Below are 19,004 nucleotides of genomic sequence, written 5' to 3'. Positions count from 1 at the left end.
GCATCAAAATCCATGAGGCACAGAGAATCCCCCTCAAAATTAATAAAAGTAGGCCCTCAGCCCGTCATCTAATATTAAACTTACAAGTCTTAGTGACAAAGAGAAAAATCAAAAAACAGCTCAGGACAAGAAGTCTGTAACAGACAATGGTAAAAATTGGCAGCAGACTTATCCACAGAGAGCTGGCAGGCCAGAAAGAACTGGCATGATATATTCAAAGCACTAAATGAGAAAAACACACAGCCAAGAATACTATATCGAGCTAGGCTATCATTGAAAATAGAAGGAAAGATAAAAAGCTTCCAGGACAAACAAAAATTAAAAGAATTGTAAACACTAAACCAGCCCTACAGGAAATCTCGAAAAGGATCCTCTAAGCAAAGAGAGGGCCTAAAAGTAGTAAACCAGAAAGGAAAATAGACAATATACAGGAACAGTCACCTTACAGGTAATACAATGGCACTAAATTCACATCTTTCAAGAGTTACCCTGAATGTAAATGGGCTAAATGCCCCAATCAAAGACACAGGTATCAGAATGGATTTTTTTTAAAAAATCAATATGCTGTCTGCAAGAAATTCATTTTAGACCCAAAGCCACCTCCAGATTTAAAGTGAGGGAGTGGAAAATAATTTACCATGATAATGTACATCAAAAGAATGCTGGGGTGGCAGTATTTATATCAGATAAATTATATTTTAAGCCAAAGGCTATAATAAGAGATGAGGAAGGACAGTATATTATACCCAAAGGGTCTGTCCAACAAGAAGATCTAAAAATTTTAAATATCTATGCCCCTAACATGGGAGCAGCAAACTATATAAAGCAGTTAATAACAAAGAAACACATCACCAATAATACAAAAATCATAGGGGATTTAAAACCTCCCTCACTGAAATGGACAGATCATCCAAGCAAAAGATCAACAAAGAAATAAAGGTCTTAAATGACACACTGGAGCAGATGGACATCATAGATATATTCAAAACATTCCAACCCAGAGTAACAGAATACACACTTTTCTCGAGTGCGCATGGAACATTCTACAGAATAGATCTCATCCTGGGTGACAAATTAGGTCTCAACTGTACCAAAATATTGGCATCATTCCCAGCATATTTTCAGACCACAATGCTCTGAAGCTAGAAATCAATCACAAGAGGAAAGTTGGAAAAAACTCAAATACATGGAGGCTAAAGAGCATCCTACTAAAGAATGAATGGGTCAACTAGGAAATTAAAGAAGAATTGAAAAAATTCATGGAAAAAATGATAATGAAAATACAATGTTCAAAATCTTTGGGACACAACAAAAGTGGTCCTGAGATGAATGTATATAGTGATACAAACCTTTTCTCAGAAACAAGAAAGGTCTCGAGTACACACCTAAAGTAGCTGGAGAAAGAAACAGCAAAGAAAGCCAAAACTCAACAGGAGAAGAGAAATAATAAAGACCAGAGCAGAAATCAATGAAATAGAAACCAAAAGCAAAGCAAAACAAAACAAAAAAAAGAAAACAGTAGAACAAACCAGTGAAACTAGGAGCTGGTTCTTTGAAATAATTAAGATGATTGAAAACCCCTGGCCAGAATTATCAAAAAGAAAAGAGAAAGGACCCAAATTAATAAAATCATGAATGAAAGAGGAGAGATCATAACCAACATTAAAAAAATACAAACAATTATAAGAACATATTATGAGCAACTATATTCCAGCAAATTTGACAATCTGTAAGAAATGGATACATTCCTAGAGATATCTAAACTACCACAATTGAATCAGGAAGAAATAGAAAACCCGAACAGACCCATAACCAGTAAGGAGATTGACGTAGTCATCAAAAATCTCCCAACAAACAAGAGCACAGGGCCACACGGCTTCCTAGGGGAATTCTACCAAACATTTAAAGAAGAATTAATACCTATTTCCTGAAACTGTTCCAAAAAATAGAAATAGAAGGAAAACTTCCAAACTCATTTTATGAGGCCAGCATTACCTTGATCCCCAAACCAGACAAAGACCCCATCAAAAAAGAGAATTACAGAGCAATATCTTTGATGAACACAGAGGCAAAAATTCTCACCAAAAAACTAGCCAATAGGATCCAACAGTATGTAAAAGAATCATTCACCACGACCAAGTGGGATTTATTCCAGGGCTGCAAGATTGGTTCAAAATCCACAAATCAAGCAATGTAATACAATACATTAATAAAAGAAAGAACAAGAACCATATGATACTCTCAATAGATGCTGAAAAAGCATATGACAAAGTACAGCATCCTTTCTTGATCTAAACTCTTCACAGTGTAGGGACAGGGGGTACACACCTCAATATCATCAAAGCCATCTATGAAAAACCCACAGTGAATATCATTCTGAGTAGGGAAATGCTGAGAGCTTTTCCCCTAAGGTCAGGAACACAGCAGGGCTGTCCACTATCAACACTGCTATTCAACATAGTACTAAAGTCCTGGCCTCAGCAATCAGACAACAAAAAGAAATTAAAAGCATCCAAATCAGCAAAGAAAAAGTTAAATTATCACTCTGCAGATGATATAACACTTTATGTGGAAAACCCAAAAGACTCCACCCGAAATCTGCTAGAACTTGTACAGGAATTCAGTAAAGTGTCAGGTTATAAAATCAATGCACAGATATCAGTTGTATTTCTCTACACCAACAGCAAGACAGAAGAAAGAGAAATTAAGGAGTCAACACCATTTACAATTGCACCCAAAACCATAAGATACCTAGGAATAAACCTAACCAAAGAGGCAAAGAATCTGTACTCAGAAAACTATAAAGTACTCATGAAAGAAAGTGAGGTAGACACAAAGAAATGGAAAAATGTTCCATGCTCCTGGATTGGAAGAACAAATATTGTGAAAATGTCTATGCTACCTAAAGCAGTCTACACATTTAATGCAATTCCTATCAAAGTACCATCCATCTTTTTCAAAGAAATGGAACAAATAATCCTAAAATTTATATGGAACTAGAAAAGACCTCGAATAGCCAGAGGAATGTTGAAAAAGAAAGCCAGAGTTGGTGGCATCACAATTCCAGACTTCAAGCTCTATTACAAAGCTGTCACCATCAAGATAGTATGGTACTGGCACAAAAACAGATACATAGATCAATGGAACAGAATAGAGAGCCCAGAAATAGACCCTCAAATGTATGGTCCACTAATCTTTGACAAAGCAGGAAAGAACATCCAATGGATAAGAGACAGTCTCTTCAACAAAGGGTGTTGGGAAAATTGGATAGCCACATGCAGAAAAATGAAAATGGATCATTTCCTGACACCACATACAAAAATTGTCTCAAAATGGATGAAAGACCTCAATGTGAAAAAAGAATCCATCAAATCCTTGAGGAGAACACAGGCAGCAACCTCTTTGACCTCAGCTGCAGCAACTTCTTCCTAGGAACATCGCCAAAGGCAAGGGAAGCAAGGACAAAAATGAACTATTGGGACTTCATCAAAATCAAAAGCTTTTGCACAGCAAAGGAAACAGTAAACAACTGACAGAATGGGAGAAGATATTTGCAAATGACATATCAGATAAAGGGCTAGTATCCAAAATCTATAAAGAACTTATCAAAGTTAATACCCAAAGAACAAAACATCCAATCAAGAAATGGGCAGAGGACATGAAAGAGATTTCTGAAAAGACATCCAGTTGGCCAACAGACACATGATAAAGTACTCTATATCACTCAGCATCAGGGAAATACAAATCAAAACCACAATGAGATACCACCTCACACCAGTCAGAATGGCTAAAATTAACAAGTCAGGAGATGACAGATGCTGGCAAGGATGCGGAGAAAGGGGAATCCTTCTACACTGTTGGTGGGAATGCAAGCTGGTGCAGCCACTCTGGAAAACAGCATGGAGGTTCCTCAAAAAGTTGAAAATAGAGCTACCCTATGGCCCAGCAATCGCAATACTGGGTATTTACCCTAAAGATAAAAACGTAGTGATCCAATGGGACACATGCACCGAATGTTTATAGCAGCAATGTCCATAATAGCCAAACTATGAAAAGAACCTAGGTGTCCACTGACAGATGAATGGATAAAGAAGAAGTAGTGTGTGTGTGTATATATATATATGAATACTATGCAGCCATCAAAAGAAATGAAATCTTGTCATTTGTGGATAGAACTAGAGGGTATTATGCTGAACAAAATAAGTCAATCAGAGAAAGACAATTATCATATGAACTCCCTGATATGAGGAATTTCAGAGGCAAAGTGAGGAGTTTGGGGGTTAGGGAGGGAAAAAATAAAACAAGATGGATCAGGAGGGAGACAGACCATTAGAGACTCTTAATCTCACAAAACCAGGCTTGCTGGGGGGAGGTGGGATATGGAGAGTGTGTGTTATGGACATTGGAGAGGGTGTGTGCTATGGTGAGTGCTGTGAAATGTGTAAGCCTGACAATTCACAGACCTGTGCCCCTGGGGCAAATAATACAATACATGTTAATAAAAAAAAAAAATGAGTGGGCACTTTGAGAGTGTACAAAGAGCAGGGAGGTTCTATGGAATAACAAACTATTTTCTCTATTTGTTTGGGATTCCTATTTGAAGTTTATCATAGAGATTGATTATATATCCTTTCTGTTTTTACCTGTATTAATCTGCTTCACTGTTGAGTAGCCTAAAAACTGCTTATAAGACAGCACTTGGCAGAGAACAGCCCTCTTAGAGATAGCTCCATATATTTAAACATTTGATGTTAGCTAGCTCTCTGGTAAAGTGAGTTAAACACAGCCTAATGATTGAGGTGAATAACAAGTATAGAAGAGTGGTTAAGAAGATTGGTTTTAGCAACACAAATCCTGCATTAATCAGGACTTTGCTATTTACTAACTCTACCTATTTACTAACTCTGCAATGAAAATACAAGCAGTATTATCCTCATAGAGTTGTAATGAGATTTAAATAATATTCTATAAGCAAAGTGCTTATAGGAAACAGTGGGCTATAAATGCTATCTATTACAATAGTTCAGGGACTTCACAGATATTTTTCTTGGTGACTAGATGATACCCTGCTTTTTCTGCTTTTTAAGGGAGGGCAAAATTAGCTCTACATAGGGTATGTGAAAAACAAAAAAATCACAAGGACCCACTAACAAGATATAGTTTTAGAGCTCTGGTAGACTATAATACTGAGTCTAATTCCCAGTTCCCTCCTTTTTTGTTTTGTCTAATAACCATCGATCGTCCTCCATTTCTTTGTGAGCAGGGTAACAGGTTTGGATAAGCCAAATCCAGAGCTCTGGGGAGGAAGGGCACAGGCAGGAGGGCCTTGAGTATCTCTCTCTAATAATGCCAGAAAGCTCATGTAAGTATCATCTGTTGAGGCCTCAAACCCATAGGTAATGCTACCATCCAGGCTTCCACAGAAGCCTTACAGAACCAGACCCTCATTATATTCACTGTCAGTCTCATAGCCTGGACGTTAAAATTGCACCAGGGTAGGGGAACTGTGGACTCTACTTTCTTGGAGGGAGCTGTTCATATACCAGAGACATCATCATCCTTCCTGTGCTAGTATGGATGCCATGCCCTGCGTAGATGGAAGTCTGAAGCATGATTTAGGTCTCATTACATCCACATGGCAAGAACAAATATTCCTGGGATAGAGAAATTAGTATATGAAAATATGGAAGTATGAAAAGCACATTGGTTTTCTGTAACTGTGTGTCGATGGGATTAGCTAACTAATGAACTTCAAGGAAACCAAGAAACCTGACTTGCATTCTTTGTTTGCTGTTTCCATTGGCCTTGATCTGCAGCACTAGGGACTCATTAGGTCTGCATTTGAAGAGTGTGGAGGATATAATTGGTATATTGGTTAGAGCCTGGGTTTATGGTAGGTTCTATGAGCATGAATCTGGACTTCACCACCTGTTAATTTTGTCAACTTGGACAACTTGTTGGTTTCTATAAGCCTCCGTGGTAGAATCTACTGGTCTGAAACACATTGATTATACCTGTTTATTGGGTTGTTGTAAGATTAAATGTGATGGTGCATGCGAAGTGTTCAGCACAGCATGTGGTTATACATAAATGTTCAATAAACATCGGCCATTAGTTTTCAGGCTATGAATAGCAAATTAAACAACATTTGTATAGCTGTTTTGACAATTGAAAATAAAGCACATGGATATAAATCCCTATAAGATGTTTTACTTGTAGTTAGATTGCTAGACAGTAGCACTATAAAGGGAAATTTAAATATCTACTCATTTTTCTTAAAATGAAATTCCTTGAACCAGTTTTTTTAATTGGGAATTTAAAATAATTATCTTCCACTAGTTTTCTGACAAATATATTTTAGTAACTATCAAGCTATGGCAAATCCTTTACTCATTGTTAATTTGAAAATTGCTTCCCATATTTGAATTATCATCCAAACTCTGGGAACTTTTACATACAGATTATTGCAAACGATTTTAACAAGTTGTGAAATCAGTAAGTCCCAGAAATCTATTCTGAAAAAAACTTCTAGGATTGTTTCCAATGACCTGTCAGATTTCAGAACCCTTATAATAGATAATGTTTCAAGTCTGAAGTCTATGCATTTTCTTTGTTTTATGTTCAAATAGTAAGTTACAGTTAATTGTGTCAAACATCTCTACCTATAACATTTTCCTTCTCTTCAACTTGCACCCTTGCTTAAGTTAGAATTTTTAGCACCTGAGCTGTCACTGCTGTGGCTTCATGGCTGTCACTCTATTTCCAGCATCTCTATACCTAAAGCCATCACTCCCTTAAGCACTCAGCAATCCCAACAACATTTTCTTTACAATTTGTTAAAATGTATTTATAGCCAACGTGGTAAAGCAAGAAGTGGGCACAGATTGACTATTACAAAGATGACAAGTAAAATGATAATTTGGGGTACATACCTACTAAGTGCACTGTGATATTGTGATACGACAAATAAAAAGTATCATTTCTATGTACCATAAATAATTCCAGGCAACGTATTATTCATCATTAACTACTAATTCTCAGTGTTAGGCCAGGACTGGGTTCCATCTGGAGATAGGAAAAATGGCACCCTGCTCTACTCTCTGGAGGTAGATTGGCTGATACCAGAAGTCACAAAGCCTCTCAGGAATGCATTCAATTAACTCCTGCACCTCACTTACAAATTATCTGTAAAGTTTTTTCCGGCGAGATGAACACAATACCAGGCAAAGAGGGTGCAAGGCAAGATTTATTAAAAACACTCTCAGGTGAAGTTTCAGGGCTCAGGAGAAAGGGGAGCCAGGAAAGTTGCGCCTGGAGGAGGTGGGCACCCTCGGGCGAGGTTCCACGACTCTGGAAAGCAGAGCGGTCAAAGTTGCGCCCAAGGCAGGGAGGAGGGGGCTTTTAAGGGGTCTTGGGGAAAGCTCAGGGATCTTTTGGTGAGTTTCCCTTATTTGGATATTCCGCCTGCTCGTCAAGGTCCCATTGGTCCACTGGAGCCCGGGGCGGGGGTCTCAGATTCCTGCTTATGCCTTTGTTCTCCTGTCGGAGTTCAGGTCTTGTGGCGGGAACTTTCGCCATCTTAAGTAGCCCTTTCTGCCAGCCCAACACTGTCTAAGAGACTACGTGGGGGAAAAAAATAAAGGATTCTCACTCCTCTCTCATCCACCTTATCTTCTCTGTTAGTGAAGAGACATTTTTAAAAGTAGCCTGGCAGGTAGATATTAAGTGGCTGGCTTCAATTTGCATAATAAATTATTGTTTTTGACATGGAGATATAGCTCCAAAGAGATGAAAAGGCTTGTGATCAGAATTTAGCATATTCTCTGTGTTAGAATAGGAAAATCTATTTACATATTTTTTTTTGTTTATGTTGTTTTTCAAACACAAAGAAACTTTCTTAAAAAAGCATTGAGGGAAAAAAAAAAAGCATTGAGATCCCTATATTTTGAAAGCTAAAAATGTGTATCACATTTAACTGCAAAGTGTGTATGTACATATTTTCTATTATTGAGGTTGCAGAAATCCAAAGATTAGTCATTCAGCCTCAGCATTCAGGCAGAAAACATCTGTGTGGGGTATTGACTTTTGCTAAATTTGATATAATACTCAAGTTGTCTTTACTTCACCACTGGACACAGGTAGAAATTATTGATCCTCTGACCCACTGGATAATATCATAAGCTATTTAGGAGGCTTTTTTTGTTACCGCTTTGCAACCTGCAAAATAGCGTGTAAAGTTGAGGTGGATGGATGTCACTGTAAATATTAAAGAAATTTAAGGAAGAGAATGGGAATGCAAAAATATAAGGATTCAAGAAAGGTTACATGGAGGAGTGGGAGCTTGAAGTGGGCTTTGATACATGGTTATGGTTCAGATTTGCAGGGATTTCAAGAGAAGTGTGTCATGGCACTGGAGGCAAGTTAAACAGCTCGTATATTTAGTTTTGTGTTTATTTGTCTGCTGCTTATTTTTTTCTGTGAACATTTTAGTTGCAGTGTGTCATAAAATCTTGAGCGTAGAGCTTGGTGAGATAAGTACACACATAAATGCACATACACACATAAAAGTGGCAGTATAGACACCTCCAACACCTCATACCCGTTTCCGGGCAATATCCAGACACCCACAAAATATCATGACTCCTATAACATAGAATGGTTTGACCTATTCTTTACCTTCATGGACAAGGAATCATGTAATAGGTACCTTTGGTATCTAGCTTCTTTCATGGGTTCTATTCCTAGGAACTATACCTACATCATGGCACATAGCTCTAGATTGTTCAATTTAATTCCTTTATAGTGTCCCATTGTATGAGTAAGCCAGAATTTATTCATCTACTCCCTGGCTGATAAACATCTGGATTGCACCCCCCCCCAATCTGTGTCTATCATGAGCATTATTGCAATTGTCCTTCAGCCATCTGCTTTTATTTATTCTGGGACTATATGTAGACATGGATCTGCTGAATTATAAGGAAAGCATGTTTCACTTTAATTGAAATTACCAGTTTTCCAAAATAGTTATAAAAATTTACTTTCATAATACCAGTGTATGAGATGAGATTTCCAGGGTTTCATACCCTCTTCAACAGTATTGTTAGTCTTTTGAATTTTAACAAATTTAGAATTGTCGTATCTTCTTGATAGATTAACACTTTTGTCTTTAGAGAACACCCTTCCATAATTTTAGTAATATGTAGTATATTAGTATTTTGTGATTAATGAATTAGATTAATGAAGTGATGATTAATTAATGAATTAACTAATATGCCTAGTATTAGTTATAGTATTAGTTATTAGTATAACTGGCCAGGTTATCTTTCGGTTAGTGTTTATATAATCATTTTTTTCACCTTTTTGCTTTTTTCTTTAAGATATTTTTCTTGTAAGCATCATTCTTTTTATCCTATCTGAAAGTCTATGTCTTTTTTACCAAATTAGTTTTTCAATGTTTCATGTAATTGTTAGTATTTGGGGGTTTAAATTTATGTTATGTCCACTTTCCCCATTTGTTTTTTACTTTCTCCTTTGTTTCCTTCCTTTTTTCTTGTTTTTATTTGTATTAACTAGGTATTATTATCATCATCATCCACCTCCATAACCAGGATGACATATTTTTAATTTAGGATGATCCTGGGCATAAAACTGTGCATCATCACACAAAGATTAATATTTTAATTCTAACATCAATTTTGAAAATGCTGGACAATCTAAAAAACTTACAAAATGTTAATTCCATTTTACTTCCTTCATACTTATGTGTTATTGTTGTCCTGTATCTTAATTTTAAATTTAAATCACACAAAGCATTTTAATTACTGTGTATGTAACCAATATTATTTACATTCACTCACATGTATATTCATGTGTTGCTTTTCATTACCTCCTGCACTACCATGCTTCTAATTAATACTATTTTTACATGAAGAATTTGGTTTACTATTTTGGATGGGGGTAGGACTATTGGCATAAAATTTCTTTTTTATTTGCCTCAAAACATTTATTCTGCCTTAATTTTTAGAAGAATATTTCTGCTGAATATAGAATTTTAAGCTTGAAGCATATTCTTTTATATCATTTAAGGTAACTTTTTATTCCTTCTTGTATTGTCTCATTCACAAGTCAATTATCTATGTTCGTTATAATATATAGGTGGAAATAGCTTTCTATTTGACTTAAAAATTTTTGTTGTTCCAGTTGGTGTTTTTTTAATTTAAAAATTTTTTTATCATGTTCCTATGTATATTTTTCTTTGATTACTTTGTTCTCTTTGATTTACCAATCATCAATTATGAAAACTTTTGGCCAACATCTTTTTAAATATTATTTCTACCCCATACTTTCTCTTCTTTCCATCAAAACTAAAAAGTACATTTCTTAAATATTTCTACATGGTCCATGGGTCTTCACCTTTTTTTCAGTACTTTTCATCCATTTTGTATCTCCCTGCTTTAGCTTGGATATTTTGTTCTGACTTATTTTCCATTTCATTAATCTTCTCTTCTGCTGTGTCTAATATGTTATTAAACCTCTTAATTTTTTTCATTTAATTTATGATATTTTTAGTTCAATAATTTCCATTTGATTGCTTTTATAGATTGTAAGTTTTGGTTCAATTCTTTATCTTATCTCTTTTTTATAAAATTAAGTCTCAATTATCTAAAAACCTATATCTGAAACTCCAGATCTGAATCTATTTTATTATGGGGTTGGTTTGGTTCTTTGTTTTTGTTTTTGTTTTCTCCCTCTTTTTTGGATTTTGATTTGGTCCTGTCTCCAGGTTTAGTTGATGCTCTTGCTATAAACTAAATTCTGTCCCTATAGACAAGAATTTTCAGAATCTCTGGGGTATTATCTTTATCCAGAGAAGGTTTGGTGTTCTCCTAGAAAACAACTAATGTAAGAGAAGATGGCCTTAATCCAGTTAGCTTTTCAAATGGCTCAAGTTTGGCTCTCAGTCTTGGTGAAATCTGCTCTATACAGAATGCTATTGCTTTTTCAGAGCAGTCTTCTTACTCTTGCAACTGAAAATCTAGGTTTACCAAAGGTCCAAATCCTTATTGCTCTCTTATCCAATTTTAGTCTGCTCTGCACTTTTAGACCATAAAAGTTCAGCTTTTTAACTTAACTTTCATTAGTTAAAAACAAAAATACTACATGGTCTTTTTGTTTCATGAAGACTCAGAATCAAAAAATGCCTGAGAAGTGATGGTAATTATGAGGCTTCCTTCTCCAGGTTCCCATTTCTCCAAATATTTGGCCTTGATTATAATAATTTCTAATTTTTATATCCCCTCCCTGTGAGACTGAAGAAATCTCAGAATCTCAAATTTTGAGGATCCTCTCAGTCCAATGATGTTTAAGAATGGCAAATGTGTTAAGGAGAAAAGTGATGGAGCATGTTTGACTTACTTCACTGTGTTGCCAATTTCTTAGAACTCATGACCCATCAAATCCTGACCCTCTCAATTGCTTTCTGATACCCCCAAACAGGTTGTTTGGTATTTCTTTCAATGTTAATAGTTGCTCTCTGTACAATGGTTTGATAGAAGCTATTCTGCCTCAAGCACAAGTCATTTGCAAGATTTTTAATTTTTTCCCCAAGATTTTATTTATTTATTGAGAGAGAGGGCACAAGCAAGAGAACACAAGCAGAAGAAATAGGAGTGGGAGAGTGAGAAACTGACTTCCCACTGAGCAGGAGGACCAATGTGGTGCCCCATCTCAGAACCCTGAGATTGTGACCTGAGCTGAAGGCAGCCACTGAACCATCCAGGTGCCCCAGCAAGCTTTTTAATTTTGTCAATGAATTAGGCATCAAGGTAGTCAGTTAAGAAAAGGGGCCAAACTGAATGTAACAATCAACAACCTGTTATTCACTTACTATGACAGTGTGAGCAAGAGGCAAAAAAGAAGCATTGGTTCTCTAATATTCCCTTGATTTCCATGGAACAGTACCAGGAACAGGTCTGGTAGAAGTAGCACAGTTGGGGAAAGTATCTCACTATGAATGTACCCCAAACAAAAGGGTCCTGTCTCTTTGTAGACACATGGGCAGAAGGGAGAGTGAGAGGGGAGGGCTAGGCATAAAAAGGTACTGAGTTAAAATGGAGGAAAAGTGCCTCACCCAATATTGTGATCTAGGTAGTGGTGCCAGGAAAGTGTCTTACCTGAGGCCCCAAATAAAAAGATTTCTGAACGGAGAACATAGACTTTGAATACAGCATCCTCCAGAAAACTGCCATGAACTTGCTATATGCCAAGTCTGATGTCTTGTCAGGTGGGTCTTGTAATGCCCTGTAGGTTAGGTCTGAAAGATCATACAGAGGCCTAGAACCAAGCTGATCCACAAGATGGCTGTTTACACCTCAACTCCCTCTACTCTCACTTCTGTTATTTTTGTTGTTATTATGCACTTCAGTATAGCCTACTTGGTCAAGTACATTCCATTTCCTTGTGATTCATTAGTTCTGTCTCCCTATGCAAAAAACTCTGGGCATGGATAATCCAGAAATGGTTAGCTTCATCCTATCTGTAGAAATGGTTCATCCAATATCAATTTCTTTATGGACATTAAATATTAATATGCTGTATATATGTATGAAATATGCTACATGTATATATCACATGCATAGATATATGTATATATTCGATATATTGTATGTTACATGTATGTGTGTATACTAATAAGTATATTTTGTACCAAATCTATATGTGACATACATAGACACATGAATGTGATGGATGCTTTTCTGAGAGAAATCTATAGGCAGACTAAAATAATTCAGTGGAATGTTGGAGAAATAAAATCTATAAATTTGTAAGTCTAGAACTTATTCTATCTTCATGTTTTATTTTTATTTTTTTTCTGTTTGGATTTTTTAAAACATATCTTTACTCCCTTCTTCCTGTAAAAGGAAAAAGTGCTGAAATCAGCTGTCTCTGGAAGACACTGAAAATTTTCTGTCCAGAAGCATGAGTGACTCTCTTAATGTCTCTTCATCACTTAAGGGATGTAGTCAGCCCAGGAATCTAACTCAATGCATAAATTCTACAGTGTGATACAGCAACCAGTGGTGGTGAAGCATGGCTCTTTTTCTGGTCATGAAACAAGAAAAAATAATCTAATTTTTACAAAGAAATACTATGCGACAACAGAAATATTGTTGCATGTAGCAAAAACTATCACAGCTGCTACTCTGTTTAAGATAAGGGCTTTCCCCAAAGCACTTTCATTTCTGTTAATGCTGGATCGTCATCATAGCTCCTGTATCAGATTTCTAGTATGTAATACAGTATGAGGAGATAATGAGATTTGGAGTTTCTATTGATCATATACCCTAGAGCTAAACCTCCCTGACCTAGTAACTCTCAATTTCTTCCTATAGTTTAACATTTCAACAAAATAAAAATGACTCTCACTTGCCCTCGCCCCAACTTCCACCACAGCACACAAACCTACTGCCTGGTTTAATCAGGAGCTATCGTTGTACTCCAACATTAAGCAAAGGAGAGAAAGTATACCACAAGCTATGGGGAGGTCTTCAGCCTACATGTCAACATTGGCTATTGCCATTGCAGCCTTGTTGAGAGCTACAAACATAGCTGGACAATATTATAAATGTGGAAGACAAGGTTACATTTTTGAGGCCTACGTCTTTGAGAGCCAACTCTTCCCCTGTATTGGATCATTGGTTCTGAGAACCACAGTCTGTTCAATGATCTTAGAACTCCCAGCTATGAAAGAAAGCAGAGTAAATGTGCTAAGATGAACACTCTCCATCAAATCCAAGATGTGTGTACCTGAGGGGTGGCAACTGAGTGCTGGCAACAGCATCTTGAACTTTTCTTGCAGGCCTACAATGAGGTTGATTTCTGCATGACGTATTTCTTAAGTAAAAAAATCTTGAAGTTCAATTTAGATAAGGGAGGATGCTTCTTCTTCTCTCAAAACTAGTAAGAACATCTTGTGAGTTTCCTCGGATTGGAAGGTATTTCTACCATTTCAGTTGTGTCTTTGTTATACTCTGTAGTGCCCTGCCAGGAATAATCACATAAAAGGAATTTAATTTTTCCTTTAGAGTGGAAGACTTGTAAATATGCCCTGAACTTGATTCCTGCTTATAGGAATACAGACGTCATGGAAGTGGAAGTTCTCCTACAAGCCCATTCCAAGGATTTTTTTTTAATATATTTTTTAAATTTATTTATTTATTTTTAATATTTTTAATTAACATATAATGTATTATTTGTCCCAGGGGTACAGGTCAAGGATTCGTGAGTTATTCTCTGTTTTTCTTGGACATTGAATGACTTGAAGATATCTTGGCACTTTATCAACATGCAACACTTGGCTGGACCCACATTTCCCATTTGTCTTGAGCATGTACAGCTCAGCTGTAAATCTCAGGCCACTCTGTATGCAGCCTGTTTAACAGCACAACAGAGAAAGCATTTGCAAATAAAGCATCTGTCCTCTCAAAACCAACCCATGTGCCCAGAGCTGACAAATCATACAGTATATAAACACAAGCAGTGCTATATGAAACAGACATGGGTTCTAACCATAGCAGAGGGTTATTTTTATGGAACTCTTTAGCAAGAATTACTGAAGTGAAAATAATTTCAGGGTTTTTCTTTGGTCTTTTTTTTTAAGTATGTCTTCCCTTGAAATAAAATCCATATGGTTACCGAAAAGTACACAAATCAAGTTTACAGCCAAATAAATTTTCAAAAAGGAAAAACGTTCCTCCAACATACACACAGATCAAGAAACAAAAATTACCACTCCAGAAGTTCCCCTCATCTTCCCCTTCCAATTATTTGTTACCAATCCTCCTGGACAACTAGAATCTTAAACTTTAAACACCATAGATTAATTAGCCTATTTTTAAAATTTTACATAAAGGGAATCATGTAGTATTTACCCTCTTCTGTGTCTGACTTACATTGCTCAACATTGTGAGATTCACATATATTTTCTGCTTTCATAGTTTATTTATTCTCAACTCAGTCTTGTTTCTATTATCTGAATATACCACAATGTATCAATTCTACTTTTTTAGCCTTTGGGTTGTCTTCAGTTTGGGGACTTAATATTAAGGATAGTGCTGGTAGGAATAGTCTTGTATGGTTTTGAGGGGTTTTTTTTGTTTTGTTTTGTTTTGTTTATTTTTGTTTTTTGTTTTTTTTGTCAAATATGCATTTTGATTTGTTAGGCACCTAGGAATGAATTTTTGAGTAAAAGTTTATGGATATGATCAACTTTCCTAGCTCATGACAAAGAATTTTCAAACACGATTGTACAGATATATTCTCCTTCAGAAAGTATGGGACCTGCTGCTGCTTCGTGTCTTCACCAACGCTTGGCACCATGTGCTTACATTTTGCCCTTGGCACCTCGCAGTTGCAGTGCATGGTGGTCTTAATACAGATTTCCTTGATGATGAGGGAAGCTGAGTAGCTTTTCAGTATACATTGGTCAACTGAAGACCCTTTTCCATGAAGTATCTGTTTGAGTTGTTCGTCCATTTTTAATTGATCTTTCTTCCCCTATCTCACTGATTTATGCTGTTTTTGTGTGTGTCTATCTTTTGCTATACCAGTCCCAGGGTATGACTTACCATGGTATATTTCTTTTTCTAAGATTTTTATTTATTTATTTGACAGACAGAGATCACAAGTAGGCAGAGAGGCAGGCAGAGAGAGAGAGGAGGAAGCAGGTTCCCTACTGAGCAGAGAGCCTCATGTGGGGCTCAATTCCAGGACCCTGGGATCACGACCCGAGCCGAAGGCAGAGGCTTTAACCCACTGAGCCACGCAGGAGCCCCCATGGTATATTTTGATTAAAAAAACTCTTAAATAAAATTCGTCACTTTATTACCTGATGGTTAGCACATTTTGCATCTTGTTTATAAACTCTGTGCTTATCATCAAGGTCATGAAAATACTTGCTTTTATAAAACTTTTATCGTTTCATTTATATTTGCACCTATGGCCTATCTAGAATTTTTTTTTTTAAGATTTATTTATTTGACAGACAGAGATTACAAGTAGGCAGAGAGGCAGTCAGAGAGAGGAGGAAGCAGGCTCCCTGCCCAGCAGAGACCCGGATGTGGGGCTCAATCCCAGGACCCCGGGATCATGACCTGAGTCGAAGGCAGAGGCTTTAACCCACTGAGCCACCCAGGTGCCCCTAGAATTGTTTTAATAAAGAGTGGGACATCAGGAATCAAGATATTTTTTTAACCCTGAATACATGTCTAATTAATCCAGCACTATTTATTGAAAAGACCATCATTTGCATCAAAGCACAGCAGTATCACTTTTTTTATAAACTAAGTGGATCTGTTTGACAATTTCTATCTTGTTATGCTGATGTATTTCTTTATCCTTGGACCAATAATATACTGTCTTAATTACTACAGCTTTGTAATATGTCTTGATATTTGGGGAAATAATATTCTGTATTTATTATTCTCCTTAGTGTATCTTGGCTATTCTTGAGCTTTGTATTTCCATACAAATATTAGAATCACTTTGTCAATCTCCAAAAAAAATAGTGATACTTTTATTGGAATTGTTTCAAATCTATAATACAATCTAGTATAAATGACATTTTTATAATATAAAGTTTTCAATTCATAGCATGATATATCTCTCCATTTATTTAGGTCTTGTCTAATTTTTCACAGTAATATTTGTAACTTTTAGTACAGAAGTCTTGCACATCTTTTGTTAGGTTTATATCGATCTTTTTGATGGTTTCTTTGAAGCTATTGTGATGGGTTCAGTTTTAATCTAAGAACTCGTGAGCTACAACCCATATGTTCTGAAAAAGACCTTAGCAAACAATAGTCAAACAGTGAGAGACCCACCTAGTCACTGACAGGCCGTTCTAAATATCTAGTATGGAAAGTTGGATGTGTAAGTATTTTGGGTTTCTGGAATTAGACTTCTAGCATTTGAATGTTAACTCCACCATTAATAAATGTGCAACATTGGACATTTCATTAATATTTCTGCATATCTACTTCCTCAAGAAAATAGGACAAATAGGGGCACTTAGGTGTCACAGTTGGTTAAATGGCCAACTCTTTGTTTTGGCTCAGGTGGTGGTTGCAGGGTTGTGGGATCGAGTCCTGTGTAGGGCTTCACACTAAGCATGGAGTCTGCTTGGGATTTTCTCTCCCCTTCCCTCTGCCCCTCTCCCCAACACACACGTGCTCTCTCTCTCTCAAATAACTAAATAAATCTTAAAAAAAATGGAAGTAATGATAATATATAACTCACTATGTATTGAGACATTTGGAGATGGTGCGTGTCAAACATCCAACACAGATCCTGGTGTATAGTAAGTGTTGAATAGATGCTGATGTTGACGATGATGATGATGACGACAGTGACAGTGGTGGCGGTGATGACAATGATAATCATCACCATATATTTGTGAGTCTTGAGATGATTTTTTCTCTTCAGCTGTCACTGATCTTGTTCAGAACTCCTCACGCATGTTCGAAGGGCCCTAGGTTATCTTTACCTGCTTATCCATATCTCCGTAGGTCCAGAAGATACATGTGTGATTTTTTTCTCTCTGGCAAACCACATTTGGGGGTTCAGCAATTCACCAAACACTCCTTGACCTAGGTCATGTTAACTAAAATACTTGATTGATAATTCAAATAACATGATTTAGGAAGAAGATCTTTATATATTTACTCCAAACATGTGAGGCTTGATTCAGATTGGAAAAAGCTACCCCTTGGAGTGTCCTGAAATCACCTTGGAGTTGGAAAGCATTGGAATTATGTTGGAAAGGGTAAGTAAACAGGTATTTCTATGCTGGATATTCTATCCTTTGGGTACTTATTTTTTTTTTTCTGTTTGCACAAAAGGATTTCCCTGGATGCACGATCTTTTACAGATTACCAATTTACTTTATTTTTTTATTTTTTTATTTATTTTCAGTGCACCCGAATTCATTCTTTACGCACCACACCCAGTGCTCCATGCAATACGTGCCCTCCTTGATACCCACCACGAGGCTCACCCACATTCCCACCCCCTGCCCCTTCAAAACCCCCAGATTGTTTTTCAGAATCCGTTTTGATAAAGATTAAAAGTCGGACTCTACTTGCATTTTTAAATACCTTCTTAAGAATTTCTTCTGTTTCAACCAAGCTTTTCTATGCAATACAATACAGAATAAAGCAGAAACACTTGCACCTCTCTTCATTTGCTCCTGCTGCCCTCTCTTCCCAGACTGAATTGCCTCATCACCATGTTCCGTCCGGCACACCAATCACGAGTCCTGCCCCAGCTCTAAAATCCTGACTAAATTAAAGGGTTTTCTTCCCGCTCCTAAAACCTTATGCTACCTGATTATTCTTATTCATGCTTATGCTATATACTTGTGCAATAATAATTGCAGTAATTAAAAAAAAAACCCTAAAATATGTTGATTCTTTACCACGTGGTAAGCACTATCTTAAGTACTTGACAGATAATATCCTATTCAGTCCTCTCCAAAAACTTCACAGGACAGACACCATTAGCCTTGTTTTGCCTACGATTAAACAGAAGCACAAAAGCATGTTTGGTGCTTAATGGAAATGAGTGCCATTTTCAGGATGGAGCTTGAAGAAAGTGTGTGGCTCTCAAATTCTTCTCTTTCTCATCGGCATGTCAAGGGAAGCAGAGGGAAATGAAAGGGGAAATCCCTTATAAATGAAGATATTTGTCAACAGATTGGTAAAGTGTGGATCTCTGGGAGGCTGTCTGGGTGACATGCACAGGCTCACCCTGCAAATCTTTATTGCTTTTGTTGTTTGCCTGTTAATCTCTTGAATCTCTTGCCTTTTCACTCCCACAGACTCTCCCTCCCACTAGAGGCAGTCTCAATGACTATATTAGTCACAAAACATGGTATGACTCTTTTGGGATTTCTGTCTGGCCTAAGTCCCCCTTAATTCCAAAAAAGTTTCCAAATAAGGGGGCCTCTG

Source organism: Mustela nigripes, chromosome 4 (genome assembly GCF_022355385.1).
Source record: "Mustela nigripes isolate SB6536 chromosome 4, MUSNIG.SB6536, whole genome shotgun sequence".
NCBI classification, from domain to species: domain Eukaryota; kingdom Metazoa; phylum Chordata; class Mammalia; order Carnivora; family Mustelidae; genus Mustela; species Mustela nigripes.
Note: the sequence above shows the minus strand (reverse complement) of the source record.